This window comes from Parus major, chromosome 4A (assembly GCF_001522545.3).
Source record: "Parus major isolate Abel chromosome 4A, Parus_major1.1, whole genome shotgun sequence".
Classification (NCBI taxonomy): Eukaryota; Metazoa; Chordata; class Aves; order Passeriformes; family Paridae; genus Parus; species Parus major.
This window is the reverse complement of record NC_031772.1, coordinates 9,340,299-9,363,103: the sequence shown is the minus strand read 5'-3', so window position 1 is coordinate 9,363,103 and position 22,805 is coordinate 9,340,299. Positions and strand designations below refer to the sequence as shown.

At 40.0% G+C, this 22,805-nt stretch overlaps 1 long non-coding RNA gene across 1 annotated transcript; it reads right to left on the bottom strand.

Annotated features, from left to right (window-relative positions):
* Positions 1–338: 338 nt before the first annotated feature.
* On the bottom strand, positions 339–19,214 carry LOC117244368. Its single transcript, XR_004497304.1, has 3 exons — positions 18,982–19,214; positions 15,721–15,834; positions 339–4,653 (listed from the first exon to the last, which is right to left on the bottom strand). It is a non-coding gene; the product is annotated as an uncharacterized LOC117244368 (long non-coding RNA).
* Positions 19,215–22,805: the final 3,591 nt, after the last annotated feature.

Below are 22,805 nucleotides of genomic sequence, written 5' to 3'. Positions count from 1 at the left end.
CTTGTCTGGGTAAACAGAAATCCTTCCCAAAGCATCAGAAATTATCTGTTTCAGATTTTACTTGCAGGGATGCTGCTGTCATATGGGGAACAACAGTTTCAGATGAGAGAGATGATCTCTGGTGTCTCCTTCTCCCACTGTTGGCCGTCCAGTACTGCCCTGTTGCTGCCTGCTGGCATCCTGCTTCTTTTAAGTATGCTTTAATTTCTCACACCAGTCTTAGCACACAACAGACCATTTTGCATTACAATCCAGCCTCTCATTCACCTGATTGCTGCTGTCCAAAAATACCTGAGATCACAAGTATTGGGATACAGAGTAGACAGGATCGACTGAGAGACGTTGTAAAAGGTGTTTTATTGCAAAACCAGTCTCATGGAAGGGTGAGACAGTAAGGTTGTTACATTGAACACCATCACATCAGAAGCTGTCTTAGTTCTAGTTACAATACCTTTTACAATTTCTTAGCCTCAACAACTTTTACAAAGCTCACTAGCATCTTCATAAACCAATCATTAATTGCTTTGTCTTAAACAATTCTACCACAATGCGTCTTGTCACAACCAATCATATAACACTGCAGAAACTTACAGTGCTACATCTTTAATTTCTAACTAACTTTGTAACAAAGTAACTATTGCTAACCTTTAAAATTTTCTACTATCTTGCTTAACATATTTATTTGCTTACATGAGGCATATTTCTGCTTGCTTAAAATATGTTTCTGTTTACACTACAAACTTCTACTCTTACTTCATGTCTGTGTAACTTTATTGTTCTAAAGCTTTAAGCCTTCTCCAAGGTCTCAGGTCAAACATTGTATCCAATTCTATCTCTAAGCCTGTATGTTCAAGAACTTGAGAGCTTTCTGTGCCTGCATTTCTCACATCTCCCCCTTTCTATTCAACCATAAATATTCCCTTAATAGCTTTATCAATCGATTGCCGCGTACATTGAAGCAAGCAAGGCACCATTATTAGCACAACTATTATGACAATCAATATATATAGACCCATTTTTAGAAGTTATTTCAGCCAAGGTGTGAAACTCTATCTATTGAACAGGTCATCTAAACAAGTTCGATCGTCAACTTTTATTTTGGACACACCTTCTTTTAATTGCTGTATGCTTTTATGGATGGGTTCTGAATGATCAGACAGATTCATACAACACATCCCATCAAAATCTTCACATCTGTGTCCATGTGCTGATAAGAGAAAATCAATTGTGGCCCTGTTTTGAAGAGTTGCATGTAGTACATCTTTGACATCTGCTAGCAAACCACTCAGTGTGAGAGAAGTAGCATTGGTTTGTTTACTTAGCCAACAGCCTAATCAATCTAAATGCTTTAACGCTACTGCAGAGGCAAGCTGAGGTAAGAGTATGGATGTTGAAAGTCTTTTTCCAAAACCCCAAGGTTCAAAATCATCTTTACAATCTGATTCATAATGATGAGGAAACCTCTTCCCTCTGTGTCTATTGTCAGAGATCATTTTAATACTCGGTGTTAGCAAAGTAAGCCTCCCCAAGCTACATGGACCACCTTTGATGTCTGAAATGGCAGGCCAGGCTCAGTCTCCACAAATAAAGAACATCCCTTGCAGCAACTGTGAAAGTGTGTCAATAGACCATGCAAGTACTAAGGAAGTGTAATTGCACCACAAAGTCTGGTTCTTATACACTTGGTGACGAGGAGAAATATCTTTGACTAATAATGACTATTTCCCTATGTAGCTGAATCTAACACAAAAATCAATTTTACTGAACCAAGGAGATCTATCTCCTGAGGCTCTAAGGAAGCTTGAGGAAGTTCTCCTGTCCAATATTCCAAGTATCTACAGGGTTGTGATCCCAATCCCACGTGCTGCCAGTGCTTTTACTTCTTAGAACATGAATGCTTCTTTTATTGTCCATGCATCCACAGGCAGCCCTACTAAAAAGGTGGAAAATGGATTTTCTGAGGTTGTAGTGGCTAAGCATATGGTGTTTAGGCCTGATGTATTAGCTAAAGTCACCCAAACATTTGTTTTGGGTTGATTACCAGGAAAAGTAGCACTATGAAAAGCAAACTCAATAAAAAGGCATAAACATAACATTTGATTTTACTCCATGTTAATCTTTAGCTATAGTAAATCTTTTAACACATTCCTTTTTTGTTTCTTCCCATACTTACTCGGGGACAGACAAAAGATAAGGCACTAAGCTATTTTGTTTTCCTTCAACTTTATAAATTTTTATATTTTCTGATTCTTTCAAAAATTCCCTTCTGCATTCTTATCTAAGAGCAGAGAGGTGGGGGCTATTCTTTTCTTCATGACCTACCACAGCTAAAATTCAATTACTTTAGACCTTGTTAGTGATTCTAAAATAAAGCACAATACACACCATGGTTTTGCTAGAAGAGCTCTACGATACCAACAATTCCCACACTTCTTACATTGACATAAAACCCAAGGTTCACAGCTTTTGCAGGTGGGACAAAAGATGTCAGTCATCAGCTGTAGTCCCTGTGCATCTCATGTCTGCGTGCTTGATTCTCTGCTCGTCATTTTTGCACATGATACAGCTTCACATTCTTCACTGGAATCCATTTAGGTCCCATACCTGTTGAAACACAAGCATACCCTTTGCCCCAGGTTATAAAAGGAAATGGACTTTTAATTTGTCCTGTTTCTGGGTTTCTAATTAAAACTAAAGGATTTTCTTTCAACTTTGCCTATGTACAATTAGAAAAATGCGTAAAAATTGGTGGGTTAGGTTCTGCAAAGGCGCTATTTAAAAAATTAAAAACATATCAAGATTTATTCAGTTGCTGCCTGTGTAATTCCCCCTCTTATTTTTGTCTAAGATACATTTCAAAGTTTGATGTGTTCTTTCAATAATAGCTTGACTCATGGGAGCGTAGGGGATACCAAAAATATGGCAAACACCTAAATCCATTGAAAATGTGTCCAATTTATGAGCTGTATATGCAGGACCACTGTCTGGTTTTATTTCTTGAGGTACCCCTAACAAACCAAATTCTTGCAAAAAATGTTGACAAGCATGATCAGTAGTTTCTCCTATGTGTAAGGAGGCAAAAACTGCACCTGAAAAAGTGTCTATCGACATATGGATGTTTTTTAATTTCCCAAAAGATGGATATTTGGTGATATTTGTCTGCCATGACTGCAGGCTTTGCAACCCTTGTGGGCTGACAGCTCCTGTGGACATAACAGGCTGCACAAGTTGACAATCAGGACAAGCACTTAGAATGGCTTTTGCTTGATCTTTGGAAATATGAAACACTCACATAAGTGCTTGTGCATTTTGACAAAAAAAAAGGCATGACTCAATTTTGCTTGTTCAAAAATGCTGGGCATACAATACTTGCAACAGTCATTGTTAATTCATCTGCTCTTGCATTTCCTTCTGCTAAAAATCCTGGAAATGAAGAATGTGCCCTAATATGGGAAACAAAATACTTGTTAGTTCTCTGTTGTAAAATTTTATAAAGACATGTGAGATAATGACACAGGGTATCATTACTAACATTTTTTAAAACTGATCCTTCTGTTCTTCTAACCACATTAGCAACATAAGCAGAGTCTCTAATTAAATTGAAAGGTTCCTGAAAAAAACAGAATGCTCTAACTACTGCTGCTAATTCAACAATTAGAGGAGAACCTTCTACTGTTTGAATGTTTGATTCCCATGTTTTAGTTGTTTGGTTTTGCCATACTATTACTAATTTGTGTATTTTCCTTGAACCATCAGTAAATATTGTTACAGCATCTAAAGGCACTTCACTCAACATGGGTTTTTCTCTAAAGCGCAATTTAGCTTGCAACAACTTATGGCTTGGAAAGTGGATAGAACAAACACCTGAATAATCTAGCAATGCAATTTCTAAGTCTTCTGGATGTTGTAAAGCCCAATCAAAATATTCCTTTTTCAAAGAAAGGTAAATCACAACAAAATCTTGGCCTGCTATAGTTAGAAATCTTTCTCTGGCTCTGATTATGATCTGAGTAATCATTTCTAATGTTGTAAAAATTGTTTTTGGGGACCCATAGGGTAAAAACATCCATTCTATTATCAGGAAAGGATCTTTTTCAGATGCATCCCATTGAAATATGAGGCCATACAACTGCATTTTTTCTCCCAATACTGCAAGAAAAAAGGGTTATGATATTGCACAACAGCGTGTAAGACTGACACTTGCATACAAACAGTTACAAAGTCAGGGGTTCAAATTATTCTAAAAAGTAAGCTAATGTTTACTGTATTTGGGGTTTATCAGTATACTTAAACTGTTTTGATATCAAGTAAAATTTCAGTTTAAATGTGGCAAGGAAAAATAATTACACTTAAATCACTAAATAGCTGTACTGAAAAATTCACAATAAAGTTACATTGCTAAACTGTGAAGTAAAAAGCAAGCAACAGGTAAAGCTGGCAGTGGAGTTTCATGTACTAATAATAGCTAAGTCTCAAATAACTACTGCAGGTAAAGTTCAAAGTTTGCTTTGAATGTGAGCAAAAGGATGTTGTAAATTCGACATCCAATTGTAGTCAATTACTCCCAGTGAATCATGCAGTCTTGCTGTGTTATCAATAGGTAGGAAAACACCCCATCCACACAAACAGCTTTGAATCTTTCCAGTAACAATCCTGTAAAAAATCACAAATCACAGGTTATTGAAATTAGAAGGTAAATGTTATCAGAGTGTTCCTATGGGGTTAAATTAATTTCCAAAAATGTTTCTTAAAATCTTGTGGAGTTAGACCTCAAGAATGCTTGGTATTAGGGATGGTCTAGCAAGCTGAAATGTTTATGGTAAAGGGAGCTGGTACTTGGGGTCTGCAAGATACCCACCCAGAGATAAGATTCATACATGTTCATACAAGGATGAGCTAACTCTCATGAAGCAATATCAATAACGTTAATGAAGATTTATTAATGAAGCAATATTGATAAGGTTGTTATAGTGATTACTGCTACAGCTGAAATTGTATAAACATGTGCACTTTGGACAAAGACGATGGAGTTAGATTTGGGTTGCTGATACCCCTAGTTCCTGCATGCTTCAATACAGCACCTGCATATAATCAATCCATGATTATGTGTGTTCCTGAACACTAACAAGAGTTTTGGTGGGTACAGTGTCAGTTGTTCTTTTGGTGGGTTTCAGGTTCAGCATGCTGTGCAGGCTAGGGCTGTGCTGGCTGGAACCAGGTGAGGGGGAACCCCCAGCGCAGTCACAGCCAAGGCTCCTGGCAGGCACCATGCCAGGGGTAAAGGTCTGGCTCTTTTTCAGGGTCAGCAGGTCCAGGGTCAAAGGGGAATTCTTCATCCTCCCCATCTCCATTCCCAGGGTAGCGGGCGGCAGCAAAAGCTGCCACAAATCGCGGTGCCCGGTATCTTTCTCTCACCTCCGGTGGGGGAGGAGGAGTGGATGGCTGTACAAAAGAATTTAGAGCCTTTGGTGGGACTGCTGGTCATAGTGTATCATTACCCACAGCTTGAGACTGTTCCTGTTTGTCCATAGTCTAGTAAAGCACTCTCCATGAGGGGAGCATCCCAGCCGCTGCCTTATTCCCTTTCGTGGCACAGTCCCATAATTTCACACCCATATCATCCCAGAAGTCCTTCATAAATGAGATGAAGATGTAGCAGATGGAGTGACACTTTTTCCCTCAGCAGAGTTGCAGTAGCGGGGCTGAGGGGACTATTGAAGATGCAGCCAGACTAGACTGCTCACTAAATATGTCAATAAGCACACAACACACTGGGGGCAACTTAGCAGCTGTAAAAATCTCAGTGGGCAGTCGTGTTATAGAGCTTAACTCCAACAGCATCCCAAAGAGACATGGTAAAAGCAGACACACACCGTGACTGCTGCTGTCCACTCCAAAAATACCTGAGATCACAAGTATCTCTTCATTACTAGGTACAGCAACACTCCCTGTAAACTGAGGGTTAAGAGTAATTTCACTGACACAAGTGCCTAAAGAATTAGATCCTGGAAGGATCAGGGAAATCAGCAGTACTTACCATCCACCGAATTAAACTGTTTAAGGCCTCCTTGCATAGGCCCTAATTTATGCTATTCTCTGCAGGGTAGCATATAAAGGAGTATCAGCTCTGAAGCTGACAGGTGCTAAAGCACCTGCAGCACCACTGGCTCTAAGAGAGTGGCTCTGTGTCACTCAGTGTTTGATCTCAGCAGCTTTCCTGAGCTGAACATGAACCTGTCCAACAGATCCCACTACATATTCCCATCCCCACATGTCAACAAGTCTGCCTGAACAGATCCACTGACTTTATTTCAGTTTAAATATTGGAGTGCATAATTACATCAAGAAAGAGCTTAGGCCCTCTGCACCCAACTCTTTTCAACTTTCCCAGTTCCTCAGAGAACTTTGAAAATTCTGAAGAATGTACAGACAAATATTATTATAATAATACCAAAGAAAAAATACAATAGCTACTCAAACTTACTAAGACACAATCAGCAGCATACAACAAGAGAGAATATAGTAAGACCTCTTCTATCAAATGCTACAGTAGAAGAAGCCAGTCTGAAACATGCAATCCTGACAAAGCCAGAGCCCTGAGGGGACACTGAGAGGCTCACCAGAAAAAAATATCATTAAATGATAGCTTCCACCAGGTGACTGAATGATGGAGCACCACAGATCAGCTGCAAGAAACAGCTCTTCCCTCTGTGACCCAGGCAAGGATCAGCATGGAAAGAAAGGGAATTCACATATAACCAATATCCATTTCCTCTGGTGCAGCAGATGTGATAAGTACAGTCTCTTCTAGCACATTAATGTGCCCACCCTGTTCTTTTCTTGTTTCATTTGACTGGAGGAGAAACATTTCCCAAGCATCATCCAAGACCTCATGACAATGTTTTGAACCAACCCATCATGGGAGAAATACCTTCAGTCCAATCCTCTCTAGTACTTATGTCAGGAATAAGGCATTTATTACATACAAATCATGATGTAGGTATTAACTTCCAAGCCATAAAGAGCAGAGGCATTTAAATTTAAACAAGAACATAGATTTTAGGACACAAAATAGTAGCTTCCAGAAGAAAGAAAAAAAAATTTACCCAGCCTGTGCTGGGTCCCAGATTGGTCCTTGAAACTAGTGCTGAAAGCCAGCACCTGAGCAAATGCTGCAATCCCAGCAGCCATATGAATCAAGACAAGTAACTTAATCATGCTGTGCCTCCATCCTCTCATAGGAATAACGCACAGCTGCTTCACTGGGGTAATGCAAAGCTGATTTCATTAGCATTCACAAACTGCTTTCTGCCCAGCAGAGGAAAGTATTAGGGAAATGTTGAGAATCTCTACTGCTGGGCTTCTCTTCTAAACTCACTCTTTTCATAAGTTATGTTTCACCAAGCATACAAAAATTTCTTAGAACCTTCTTAATCAAGAAAGCAAACATACCCTCATTTGCCAAATGCAGCCTTGTAATTATGTGGAAATGAGGCAGAAACAGCCCATACATGCATTAACTTTGACATGATCAAGAGATAGCAACACCATTAATATATCCTTTTGAAAATGACAGTTTTCAGCCAGACAAACAGTTGGAAAATCACAAGTGGGACTCATTAAACATTTTCTTTTTCAAAATTAATTAAACAAAAATGAGAAAATGCTGCAGTAACTCTAGGGAGAAAAGGAGTCATGGTGTTTAAATGCACTAAATACATTCTAAGCTGTCTATGCAAATGGACCCACAGATCTTATGTACCCAGAGCAGACATTTAATGGACTATTGGATAGCTGTAAACAACCAGCTGACCTTGTGCAAGCTCCTTCACCTACTTCAGACAGAAAAAAAATTGTAATTAAAGATAAAAACACAGGCACCTGAGTAATCAATGTTTGCACCAAGGAATGGTATGGGTTCAGGGAGGGAAACAGCAGAACTGGGCATAGAAACAGAGCAGTACATAAAACATTCACCATTACAACACAGGTTACCTGAAGGAAAGCACTGGGGAAACACCTGAATCTCTGTTGGAATCCATTTAAAAGTCAGGGTAAAATATAATCCACTCCCAGTCTGTAACATTGAAGATATTCCTACTCTTACCATAGCATAGGCACCCAAACAACTTTATAATGCGCTGCCATATGCTGAATTAATTTATTTTTCTTCTTCTTTGTGTGTTTTTTTTGTTAATTAGAATAGGTTTATCTTTCTAATTATCATTTTTCAACATCACAAATCACCATTCTAACTCTCATTATTTGCCACTCTGTTGGCATTGAGAAATAGAGAAATAGTCCCTCTGTTGTCTCTTTACTTCCAAACTCAATTGTATTGTAACCATAGGTGCCCATTTTTTTCCAGAAGTGACATATTTGGTAGATCTTTGTGCAACATGTAAGACAAAGCACTTTCATTTTAGTAATGGTTAAGATTGCATTAGGTTAAACAAATGCAAAGCTCTTGAATCATTTTCTAAAACAAATTAAAGATCCAATTTACTTTATTAGATCTGGGAAATACAGGATATTTCTCTAGACTAAAAGCTATATTACTTCTGTTGGGTGATATTGGTAGAGCTCAGGTTCTCAGAATTTGTATTAGCACCTTCCAATGTCTTTAAAGTTCCAACATGTTATGAAGCTTTAATTATCTTCTTGCCATTTTACCATTGTAGATCTGCTACTTGTATCACTGTACTAAGTCACAGAACAGAGATGTGACATGGGCAAATAGTGCTGATGGGGAGTTCTGGCAAAAAAATCTCCTCAGTTACATTAATAAGCTTTCCCTATAAGGCAGACTCAGCTCAAGCTGCTGCAGTCTTGATTTCTAATTTGTTTGGAATCTGTTTTGATTTTCTGTCTCCTGTTAAATATAATTCTCTTGTGGGCTCTGTTTTATGCATTGATTTTTACAATTGCATCCATATTACATCTGGACCCAAATCCACAGTTCTCAAATTCAGGTTACACAGAAAAATTTAGAAAAATAATGACATTTTTTTAAATTAGACAGATATTTTGCCTCTTTAAGCAGGGATGGGACTCAGAGTAGTTACAGCACCATTTGTTTCCACAGTCAAGGATATGCACGAGTAAGTGATGGACTGTTGACTTCTTAAGAGTATACTAAAAAAACTTCTCTCTAGGCTGTACTGTATATGGGAGAAACTTAGTTTGATGAAGTGAAACTATTATTTCAAATCACTGTGTTCCAGAGTAGCCTGAGAATACAGAGAACCTCTCTCTGCTGCACAGGCCTCATCACTAACGCAGCACATGGTGACTTTTTCTGTTTAAATAATCACAAGTGGGCCTGACATTTTGATTTCAAAAAAGTAATTTTTACTGATTTTTATGGCTACTAGGTAAGTTTCAACATGCGTTCATCTCAAAAATACACACAGAGGAGAGAAACAGCACTACCACAGCCTATACCTGGTTTCTATTCAGAGCAAGTCATTTACAGCTTTCTGGGAAATGCAGGTGCAGACAGAGGCCAAGTCTCCTATTCCTGCTCTCAGCTGGGTTACTTGTGTCAGTACCCTACCTACCCCAGTTGAACCCTCTCTTAGCAGAAGCTTCTCCAGCTACCCTTATCTTCAACAGGAATGTAAGAAGGCAGCAGCTACGATGATTACAATTCAAAATTAACTGAGCTTGTGACCCTCCCATTTGTAAGGGGCAAATATTAATAACTACTTTTTGGTGCCCTGCCAGCTGAAGTCACTTGGAGCTTATGGAATTACTTTGTGGGTGTCAAATAGAGAATGATATATAAAAGTTGAGAACCATGAACGTGGGTTTTGATTTTAAATGTTTTGTCTGTTTTGCATAAAAGCAATTAAGAATTCTTGCTAGCAGCTGACAGTTTCTGCTGCTAGAAAATTCTATTTCAAAGGCAATAAAATCTCTGTACTTATACACCCTTTCTTTACCCCCTTTGCTCAAAGGGTGTGATCCCCTCAGTTCAAATAAATATTTTCAAACTTATTTCATGTAGACAACAAGAATATTGACAAGAGTCTCCTTTCTCCTCTCTGCCTCCAGTTTCTTCCTACAATGAACATGCCACAAGAAAGATACCCATGGCACTATTCCACTAATATTAAGAAATTTGGTTTCCTTTCTCTCAAAAACCAGCTGATTAGAGCTAGAGGCATGACAGACTGTTTGCTTTCAAAATAGTCAAGAAATAGCCTGTTTGGGGGCTTGGTTTTGGTGGGTTTGGGGGGAATGAGGGAGAGCTCCCTTCTCACTCCTCTTCAAGTAGAGCACAATCGATATGGTTCTCTGATACACTGCTCCTTGTCTAAGTTTACTCATCACATTGACCAAAGAGTCTGGAATGCTTTAAGTACCTTTATTGTGTTCTCATTTTCATTTCAGACATTGCCTTCCCCATCATCTCAGATAGAAGAAAATAGAACAGTCTCTGTGATGTGCTACTCTGACACTGTGCTGGCTACTTGGTACATAAGAACACAGAGTTTTCTATTGCTCCAGCAGAGTGATCATTTTTGTGCTTCATTATTTCAAACCCTTTCCACTTTACTATAAAAACACCATTTGCTAGAGCTAAGGTAAGTAGCACAATAGCCTTTCAAGACAGAATGAATTAATCGATACAGCCTGTACAGATGAAAAGTACAATGTCACTCTCACTGGAAGGTGTAGGTTTCATTTCAAGCTCCTCTCCATCCTTCTAATTAAGTAGGTTATAACTCATCTTCTACAAAAAGCCTCAGATCCCAGGTATAAAAACAAACATCTCTGTTGAGAAACTGATGTGAACATAGCTAAAGCAGAAACAAAATAACCCATCTGTAGGAAGAACAAAAAGAGAAAAGAAGAAAAAATGAGTCAAACATGTTAGTCCCTATGCAATCTAGAGTAGTTAGGCTTGACCCATATTCACCTCCTATTTTACAGCGTTCTCAAGCCTCAGGATCACTTGTTTGATCCAGCAAGAAGAAAGGAAGCAAGGGCCAAGAGAGCTTTCCTACCCATCCTTTTCCCTGCCTAACACCTCATCTCACTGTCAAAGGGCACAGCCAGCTTGCAGTCTGGCTCTCACTAGAACTCAGAAAGACAAATTTTATTTCTATGATTGAACCAGGAAGCTGTCAGGGTTTAAGGCTCATGATGCTATTTCAGCTTCACTGAGTGACCCATGTAGGCTCTACATCCAACATTCAGTCCATTAGCTGTACTCAGAAAAATTTACTTTTGTTCTTGAAATAGGCTACTGTGCTCCATTGTGTACTGTGAGTGGAGAGAATTTCCACCACCCACCCAGAGCAAACCAGACCAGTGGGAGCCAGCAGAGCCCTGGGTTAATTGCTGTAGGAGCTGCCTACCAAGCTCCTGTAGAGCCCCACCACCAGAGTCATCCTTTGTCATTCACAGCCCCTCTATCCATGCAACTTGCAGCTCAGCCTCCAGAGGTAAAAGAAATGTTTTACAGCAATAAAGTCAGCCCTGGTTCTTTCTACTTTCAAGACATTATTTTGAGATGTAGAAGAAGCCAGGCTCAGGGACTGTGGTCAAACACTAGATCTTTCTAATTGCACTACTAGGAAATAGGAGAAGTGTAGCACCAGTCCTTCAGAACAGGAGGAATTCATCCCTTCCTGCAGTACAACAGGCACAGAGGTACTCACTAGGAGTTAGCACTCACCTATTTGTGCCTTACCATGCTGAGGTAGATCCAGCACACACTTTTACCTTCACCAGTCATACAGAAAAAAGCAGAAAAATGGGAAAACATTGATTCTCCTGTTATTCCCAAATCTTTTATCTATTCTGCAGTCAAGTTCTAAAGCAAGGACTTTAAAGCAATAGCCAGTTTGTTCATTAACTAGAGGTCTCATCCAAGTTGCTTTTGTTCAGCTGTGCCATGTACAGATCTGGTTTGAAGTCTTGTAGAAGGCACTGCAGAGCTGACAGAGACAATGCCTTGAGTAAGGAAATGTTGTGCAATTTTTTTAATTTACTTTGTGGGAGTCCTCCTCACAGACCAAGACTAATACTATGCCAAGAGCCTTATAGATACAACATTGCAGTTAATTCTGTATCATGCTGCTAGTTTTCCACTGTAATTTAATGTATGGGATTTTATCACCAGTCTTTCAACTGCAGATCTCAAGCAGAACAAAATGGCTTACAACATCTCTTACTGGCAAGAGTTTAGATGTCTGCTTGAAAGGCAACTGGATTTAAAATAAGATAGGCAGTAGACTAACCTTAACCAAGGAAGAAGCTTTCAGACAGTTCTTTCTCTCCCAAAACACAGTCAGCTCTTTTCCCTCTGTGTTATAAAGGCTTGTAATAGGGTATTAATCCAGCCCTTGGGGGCTCATAACAGAAATGGTGCTGAGTACATGCTTAGGAAAGGGCAGCATCCTTTTGACTGAGATGAAGCTGGCTGGCTGTTATTTCCTTTCTGCTTTATGAAGACATTTGCTTAGAAACAAATGCAATCAAGATAACAGTCCACTGACCCCATGGCAGGTGGAAAGTAACTCAGCTTTAGTCACAATGTCTCAGAAAAATTTAATTCTTCAGTTTCTAAGTCTGTCTAAAAGAAGATCCAGTAGAAACTGGCCTCCACACAGTTAATCCTGAAGGAAGGAAGATGTGCTGTTTTCACCTGGGGTAAAGTTCATTCTCTTCACAGTGGCGGGTATGGGGCTGTGTTTTGGATCTGCTGAACACAGGGCTGATAATATAGAGATGCTTTTGTTAATGTTGAGGAGGGCTTACACAGAGCCAAGGCTTTTTCTGCCTTCCGTACTGCCACACTGGTGAGGACATTCCCCCATTCCTGACTGAGTACCCATCAACCCAGCCTGAGCACAACATTCTGGAGCAACGAAAATGGAGGGAATAGAGCCTAGCACGCAAAGGCTCTTTGCAAGACTGCCCCACCATGCAGCATGGACACAAGTAGCCTGTCTTTGGTTAGCCAAGTCAGTTCCCCAGTTTCAGCCTGGGACGTGTCAGAGAGCACTGTGACATCTCCCACTGTGCTGGGCTGACCGTGTGTACACACAGCCCTGACACCTCCTAAGCAAATGTACTTTGTTCTGCAAGTGTAGAACAGCAGTTTCTTCAGGAAAATGTGCTGAGTTTGCTGTACAGCTGAAGAAGTGCAGACAGGTGCAAATCCTGTGGATGCCTGCCAGCACATAGAATGGTGACTGCAAATGCTCAGCTCTGTCCTCTCACAGCAGAGATGGCAGGGTGACACTGCAAAGACAGAGAGCCAGGAGTGGGCTGGTACCAGCACAGCCCACTTGCTCTGAGGAGAGCTCACAGAGGGAGAGTGTAAGCCACAACAGGCCCTCAAGCGGCAGCCTGAGCAGCCCTGCTCTAAAAATGGGCAGCACCTATGTAGCACATTACTCAACAGGCACACACCAGGCAAGTTATCTATCCTGCTAGCAATGCTCTTCCTGATGCTAGACAACATCAGAGCTATTCAGCTGAAATCCAATTTCAATCCTTTTGCAGAGTAAGTTTACATAAGTTCAAAAGGGAGCTCTCTATCATTGTTACAGACCTCATCTCCTGAGACAAGGTGAGGCAAGTTAATCAGAAGATGTATGGTTACTAAAGCACAGGAGAAACTGGTGTATTGGGACTCGGTTCTCTAACTACAGCTTTGATTCACCTATTTTTCTCAAGCCTGTCTCATCTGTCAAGCTTTCTGAAGTGGTACCAATTCAATGCCTAGCTGAGCTACCAACTTTCCACCATTCCTCTTTCACTTCATATAGTACTCAAGCCTCTACACTAAAAACACGGGCGCCACATGGAGAGAATAGAGAGTTAAAGTTTAATGCTCACTATGCCTAAGAGTCATTTATGTTAATAGACATTTTTGTTGCTTGGAATTAATCTTCCTCTGAGTTTTGTTGTTGGGTTTTTTTTTGTGGCATAAATCAGAACAAATTATTTCCCTTACAATTTAGAATACTCTTCTTTCTCAGATACTAAGAGCAGAGACAGATTATCAAAAGCAATCAAATTACCATATCCTAATGAACTACTATTTTTCAGCTGAGCCAGGGTTACTATTTCCTTGAATGTAGCAGGAAAACATCAGAAAGGCTTGAGGATGGTGATTAAAGGCAGTATGTTTAATTCTGTATTTGCAGGAGGCATTCTCAACCACTTCCCTTCAAATCTCCATCAATTGCAATCTGTTGTCCTTACTCTGCATTTTTATTTCATCCTTTTCCAACTCTCCCAACACTTGCTGCTCCAGCCAGTTCCTTCTGAATTCCCCACTGGCCTCTGAGTGCTAGACAGAGATGAATTCCTGAGCAATTGAGGTTTCTAGACAACCAGCACTGAAAAGTGAAGAGGCTTGCCTGGTGTCCTAAGGAAGCCAGAGATCAGCTCTGTCCTCAAATCTGCCAGAGACATTTTGGCATTTCTTATGCCTCTTTTTCATCACATCTGGATTGATAATAACTTTGCAAAACATTCTGAGGTCCTTGGTAGGGGAATAAGAGGAGATGCCTAAATGTGACAGATGACTGCAGCATATATTTATTTGAAACCTTGGCTAAGAAAAGAAAAAAAAAATCACCTTTTCCTATCCAATAGAGGCCTACAGACTCAAAAGAAACAGCAATCATAGAAATTTTGGGTGCAATATTAGTTTGGATATAGGAGTTGAATCCACACAGCTTATTAATGATTCCCAGCAGGGAAACAATTTCAGGAGCTATTCATTTAAGCAGTAGTTTCATTCTATCTGAATGCTGGAAGCAATAACGGCTCCTACGCACCCAGTAGAATAGATGAGGAAATGGCACAGTATGAAAATCAGAGAATAGAAGACAGATGTCAGAGTTAGAAAGAACAGAAAGTAGCATTTTTATTTTTCCTGTTCCAGCTTTCTGTACATGAAGGTTTTCAACACATTATCCAAAGATAGGGGCTTGTGTACCCCCCAGAAGTACACAAGGTGAAAGAGGGGGGTGTTTCCAACACAGGTGGTCAGAGGACTAAACTATTACATGTCTAAAATAGGGAAGGGTTAGTTAATCCCCTTCACCTGAAAAGCAGCTGGACTTGCTTTATAATATGCTACTGTTATGAAACAAATACAATAGAAAAGTTTGAGGGTGGTTTTGTATCACATTAATTGGAGCTGGATCAAATCCAGGGTGAAGGACAGTATTCTCTATTGACACAAAGGGCAACAGTGACCTGGAGCCCTTTCATCTTATTACCTTCAGACCAGCCCACCAATCACATAAGGACAGAACAGAGACTGGTGTTTCATCCTGGCTCCTGTTATCCAGCATTTGAATAAACTTAAATACTGCATTTCCAAAAAAGCCTAGGCTGTCACAGGCAGGAATGATCACTTCTCTCTCTCCAGGAGGATGTACACAGATTGCTGGTGAGTCTTAAAGAAAATGCATCCCAGAACAGCAAAAGGAGTGAAATGCCTTACTTTGTTCAGCTCACTGTTGAACCATCTGGCCACATATAGCCTTAAAGGCTACTGTTTTTTAAGGAATTTATATTTACAATTTTTCTTCAGGAAGAACAGTAAGGAAACTTAAATATCCAAAAGCTCTAAGGCGTTCAGGAAGCCTACAGTGCACCTGGCACTGCTCTCTCAATGCATCATTGTCAGTGCTTTTTGTCTACCCTCCACCCTGTCCCATCAGATGTGTTGTGTGTACTCACCTGAGCTGTACTGTCAAAAACAGTTACTTCTGGGATCACCTTAGATACTTTTCTTGTTCAAGCAACTCTGCAGCAGCAATACCTTCCTCAACAGTATTTCAGCCTTGCTACCACCTGCTCAGACCAAACAGATCAGCATTCAGTTTCACCTGAGTCTAGAAAGGGGGTTTATTCTAAGAGAATGCTAGAGCTTCTGATAAACTGGATTTAAGCCACTAATCATCTTGCAGAAAATTCTGTCTACATTCAGCCAAGTTCTAAGGTAGGATGTGCACATATCATACACAAGAGCATAATAATTCACTTACAATATCTTTAATGCTATCATTGAAAAAAAAAAAAAAAATCAGCAACAGAAGTCTTGGGTTTTAACATTGCCTGAAAACTGGCAAAAAGCCCTCCCACAGCCCTTGAAAAGGCTTTCCTTCATGAGCTGCAAAATTTTTCACTTTTCTTTAAAGTTAAAAGGCCTTTCTGCTGTGCCACTTTCATGTCCTGTTTTCCACCATTCCATCTGAGGGTTCTCCCTGATTCCCTCCTCCAGGTCCCCTTTGAACAGCCTTTCTGTTCAAGCAGTTGTGACAGGCAAAACATCCTTCTCTCTTCTTATCTCATCTCTTCCCATTCCCCATCAGCAGTGCTTCCCTATCTGCCCAGAAAACTGCCAGTGCAGAGGAACCCTGTGTGTTGGGGAAAGAGCTGCTCTGGGTGGCATATCCTGGACCTTGGGTAGGTGAGAGAGACAACAGGAAAACCAGGCTCCCTCAGGGTGCTTCCACACCTGCCACCAGTACAAGGCAGGTCTCCAAGGGCACATGCTGACACCTTGCAAAAAACAGAGCAGCACAAGCTGGGTGCAGCAAGGAGGGAAGGTCCTGACACCCTGTCAAAAAGGATGAAAAATATCATCACTGTTAGCAAGATGGTGTTGCCTTTGTGCTGATATTTGACATATAGACCTAGCAAACAGACACTCCAAAGCAAACACCACCCATATTGCAAGCTGACTTCTGTAAACTGCAATTTCCTGTCCTTGGCTAGCAGTTACAGGAATGCTGTCAGTATATTCATGCCAAAAAGTCCAACTGCAAAAGCAAAAAATTAAAGAAAAAGAACATTGCCAATGAAAATCTGACCTTTCTGAGACTCATGAGTACTGTAGGTGTTGGATGGCTCTGCTCCTGAAGTCAACCATTAAATATTGCACAATAAAACTGCCCTACCCTGAAAGTTTTGCCCACGCCTTAGAGGCCACTCTTCCCCTAGAGAAGCATTTCCATTCAGCAGAATTACCACAGAATTACCAGAAGGACCACCACAGACAAATAAAACAAATCTGTTAGCAGAGTTAGATGACCTTCAGGACATCACCTTCTAAGAAACTTATAGATATAAAACTCAAAATTAGAGGGGTTAAAAGGCCTCACAGGCTTTTGTGTCCTTGGTTGCTTCCTTTGAGCCAAGTCATGCATGGAGATGAAGCACTGAGCATATTAATTTCCATTAAACTCACTGTCCTGGCTGTATTTCTTATTGTTTTGAGTAATTTCTTAGAAGTGTTATTCTTTTAGTGATTATAATCTTGCAGGAACCCTGGCCATAGGGTAGAAGGGACTTCATGGATGACTGAATCCAGACTCCTTTTCTTGAAATAGTGCCATATAATCCCATTAACAAGATTTGTAAACCCAGGTTTTAAACTAGTTAGGCATCCTGTTCCCTGCTCTGTGGATATGGCTTTCCAACATAGTGCCCTGATGCTTAATGGGTTCTGTTGTGGTTTTAGTAATTTTTATAGAATACTTACTGTCTTTACAGCTCTACCTGCAAAGCACTTCAAAAGATTCTCTGTTAAGACTTACCACAGTAAACCTGCTGACTCCATAATACCAATTCAAAGTAATTCCAGGTCAAACCTTTAATCAGAGAGACCTCTGTAAGCTGCTTCTCACCCTTATTAAAGAGATTTACTAAACCATGAAAGAGGTTGGAGAGTTACTGATGTGCCATTTAAAAAGGCTCCATTAAGATTTGGGTATTTTTATCTTTTAGGAAAAAGTACTTGCAGATTATAACTCTAATGAGACAATTATAAGAGCATTCTGAGAGTCTTTTCACTTGAACTATATGGGGGAGAAATGGTACAGCAAAGTATGGGAAAGAAAATACATTGCCTAAGCCTTTTTCTTGAATAGGATCCTAACTAGCCATGTCACAGCTGCAGTGAAGTGTCTCATGTTCCTGTGATTTATTACTATAAGGGCCACATCATTTGCCAAAGTGTACTTGTAAGAAATTAAATGATTTCCAAAGGAAACTTTAGAATAAAACAGATTTTAGATTTACATTTTTACCCTGATTAGTGTCTGTGAAGCTCCTTTGAAAACTTTTGTATCAAACACAAATACAAAATTATTGCCAAATGCAGTTTGAATTTGGGAATGTTTCAGGAAGGAAGCCCAGTTACCCACAGAAAGGGATGAAGAGACTGTTTACAGGACTCAGAAGGCAGAACAGTACTGAAAGAGAAAGGAAGTGGCAAAGTTCCAACATGCTGTGCCTTGGACCCAATTGCTTTCTGTCTAACACGATGAGTTGTTCACAGGCCTGAGTTATTCTGTTACCCTTTTAGCTTGACGTTGGACAATAAGCCTCAAATCAAGTGTAAGTAGCAAATTAAGGGCTTGATCCTACACTCCCAGTTCCCTTTCACTTCAAGCTGAGGAGGGAGAATGGTATTAAGACCTATATTAATGCTGATCATGGTGTCATTCCTGATGGACATCCATCCAATAGAAAAGTTCCACAATTAGCCTAGCTACTGCAAACAGACAATTTCAGACCACAGCAGAAAATGAAGCAGCAATGTTACCATTGATCTCAATAACATCAGAGAACCTCTGACTCAGACTTTCAAGGCTATTTGTTGCAAAGTGATGTTTCTGCCAACTTATATCAAGTTCTCATTTTCAAAGGGAAATAAACTTAACCTCACAATATTTGTCCATTGCTGTAAAACTGCTCTATTTTCCTGATGTAAGTCAGCAAAACTGAGTACAACTGTAAAGTCCTAACACTTCCATCAGAAAGACCTTGGAAACATACAATATGAATCTATAACACCTTTTTTTGTCATTAAAGTATTGAAAGAGCCAAAACAAAATACAAATACATGGAAAAGGAAAAGTATGTAATAATCTAAACAGATTGGCAAGCTGTAACACTGGGTATTCTCTGTAAAATGCAGAGTTTACTACTTACCAACAGGCCAAACAAACATTGTGGTCAGTCTCGACTTATATAAAATACCAAAACACCAGCAGTGAGGAAGGACTGACATCTTGCTGGCCTAAAGAGGTGACTTGATTTTCAGATGTGTCAGGAAGCTGCTGATGGTGAATTACTGTTGTGTCAAGTAACATGCACTCTGTAGAATAAATGCTTTAAATAAATAACTTTAGTTCTCTAACATCAGAATCAAAAGGCACAGATAGTTGCCATGAGACACTGGGAACAAAGAAGCTTTGGTAGTTAACACCAAGGAGGAGATTCTCCCCTGAGTTATAGTCTTCAGAGAGGATGTAAAAAAATTCCAAGGAATAACCAGATGCATGAACAGATGAAAATATGTGTCTAAGAATGGAAACAGAAGGATTTTTTTATAACTTGGTCTTCCTACCTTCATATATATTCCTCCTAGAAAGGTTTTGCAGAGCTTCTGGAAGAGATAATTTCTGATTTTGAATTTGCAACAGCATTTGTCCCCAAAAGCACCTCCCTATAAACCATGAATACACACTCAAGGAACATGAGTTACACCACCACAATATCTCAATCCATTTGCTTTAGCACCAACTTGTAAAAGGATGATGCACAACTGTTCAGTCTTCTACTTGCTTCCTTTTCTTCCTTCCAAGATAAAATAAGCATTTTGCCTAAACTACTGCAAATTTCTCTACAGAGACCGGAGGGAGACAGGATCAGATTACAATGAAGCCCATCAAATTTGTTTTAGAACTATAAAATGCTGGTATCAGGCCAAAAGAATCCCTCCAGACATATGGCATACTTCTGTTCCTATGCATTATAGCTACAGTCTCATTCCAATACCATGTACCAAAGCCTTTTCCTTATACAGAGAAGCCAGGTACATGACAACCCACGGAGAACATTTCTGACAGCTTCTTTGACAGACACTCAAGACATGCTGTTGACACTATATTTTTTACCTGGTTGAGATTAATAATTAAAACTGATTCAGCATTGAGAATCTTCTAACTTTGTAGTGATCAGGAAAAAATATGTTAAACTATGAGATTACTAGAATCATTAAAATTCTATTTCAGAGAACTGCTGTTAACTGATAATTTTGCTCTTCAAATTAGAAGAGAGGATTAATAATTGAATCCAAAGACTTAGTTATATATATTTGGTGGGTTTGTTTCATAATAGAAAAAATGACTTGAGCAGAAATCCATTAAAATTTTTAGTATTCCCATGCTAGTCTGATTCTAAGCTTTTCCATTAAGTAGCACAGTCATAATGGCATTAACCTACTTAAGCAGCAAAAACAGCACATAATTATCACTTTTAATTCAATCTTTTAGTGTGTGAATAGGCACTGTACATCACTGACAATTCACACTCCTAAAGAGATTTTTCTATTCTGTCATAGCAGCTTCACCCCTTCTTGTACTGATATAACTGATACAAGCATGTTTTTCCATATTTTTTCCTTAAGAAAAATTCCTCAGATTAATGAGATAGCAAATTTAAACCCAGGTCTATAGCAATTAGCTACAGCTTTATTTACCTTAAGATAGATGTTTAGATATGAGGAACTAGGGCACAATTACTCATGTACCAACAAATCAGCATCTTAAACCATGAGTGTACTCTCCAAATTATAAATGTGTTAGATATTGCACATATTAAAAAAAAAAGTCCTACATAGAGATTATAAAACATATGGTAGCTCTGTAGAAATTAGGAGAGAAGAGAGAAGAGTATGCAGCACATAGCATCCCTCCCTTGCCTCTCAGAAAAACCCTCTATCTACTGCCCTAGTACCTCCTTTTCTTGGGAATTAGTAAGTGTGACATATTTATACCTGCAGCCCCATCCAGCAGTGGCAATGTCTTTCTCCCTGCCCTCACAAAACTTCTGGGAGGTGTTGCTGGTGAAAACAAAGGAAAATTCACTTCCCATCACTGCCGTCCTCAGTGCCTTCCCTGCAAGGAGCCAGGAGTAGTACTGGGTATTGTAGGCTCAGGGATGTCCAGAGGCCTTTCTCCTGGTGCTCCCTCCTATACAACTGTCCCTCTGTCACACTGTAGATACTACCATGCTAAGGAGCAGTGGCACCTTTGCATTTTTATATACTTTTTAAAGGACTCCATAAAGGCCAGTAAAAGGCAGAGCACAGGAGTGCTGTGGTTTAGTTGTCAACACTACAGCTTTTGCAAAAAGCTGCAGCACAGCAGGTCTGCAAGTGATAAGTCTAAACACAGCCCACTATTTCCAAACCAAACTGAAAGAAACCAGGCAGCAGGCTTGGACTGGCCAGGCTGAGCCCTTGTGAGGCAACACAGCACTGTCAATATCTGTTTTAAAGATAAATAGGCTGAAATCTAACACATTGCTGATCTCAGATGCAGCAAACTCAGACCTTGCCCACTCTTCTCTCTAGTCTATGCCATTCCTTGCTCCCACATGCCTATTGGCTCCCACAGTGCTATTGGCACTGCTCACATCTGCTCACATCGCTGCTTCCCCAGAAGCCAAACAGCTTCTACACCTGATCACAGCGCCAGAGTGACAGCATCCCCTCCTACACAGAACAAGCTCTCTCTTTCACATGTCCTCAGCTGTCAGGGAAAGATGAAACACTTCTTCCTACACCCCAGGACCAAGCATTTAATATCCATGCTCCATCTCCTCTCCATCACAGATCTACAGGTCCAGTACAAGGCTCGGAGTTCTGCTCAAACCTAATTAGTAATTCCAGTTTGTTGCAAACATATCTAGCAGACATTTCTGCCTCTACACATACAGCTCAGGAGTCTCCTATTTCAACACTGCTATAAGAAAACAAGTATCTGCTTGGAGAATCTGATACTTCAAAGCCTCGGTTTCTTTAGCAAAATGAAGAGGTGTTAACATTTGAAAACATCTTGTGGAAGCTACTGATATTAAGGCCTGCCACATGCTCTATTTCCATCCTTACACTTTCTTCTCTTCCCTTAGTGGATTAATGTCAACATAAATTCACAAATCTTTCCATCTAGTAACAATAGCCACTTGCTCGCCATAAGCCCTTTTACAAAAAATACCATGCCAGAAGCTTTTGTGTGTCTCCAGGCTGCAGGTAGCCAAACCAAGGCGATGTCTAAAAGAGATTTTCTCAGACACTGGAACAGAATCCATGTTAACCAAAACACAAGCCTAGTCCTGTGCTCAGGTTCCATAAACTGTCCATAAATTACTTCAAGGGAGCTCCAGAAAAGCAAGGTTCCCATTCCCGTAGGCTTCTCAGTCTACGTCACTGCTGCTCACAATGGAGCTTCTTACCTATGTAATCTGAGCCTGCAAAATCATAATTTGGGACCATCATTTTCTGCAGAGAAATAATAAAAATGTCTAATACTAATACTACTACTAATAATAATAATAATAATGCCAGACCGACAGAACAAAGCTTCTTAGAATTCAACAGAATTCAACAGAATGACTAGGTTGGAAGAGCCCTCCAACATCATTGAGTTCAACCCATGCCCTACCACAACTAGGCTATGGCATGAAGTGCTACATCCATTCTTTTTTTAAACACATCCAGGGATGATGACTCCACCACCTCCCTGGGCAGACTATTCCAGTATTTTATTATGCTTTCCATGAAAACTTTTTCCTAATATCCATCCTAAATTTCCCTTGGCGCAGCTCAAGACTGTCCTCTTGTTCTGTCAGTTGCTGCCTGGTGAAAGAGATGGACCCCCACCTGGCTACAACCACCTTTCAGGGAGTTGTAGAGAGTGATGAGGTCACCTCTGAGTCTCCTTTTCTCCAGGCTAAACAACCCCAGCTCC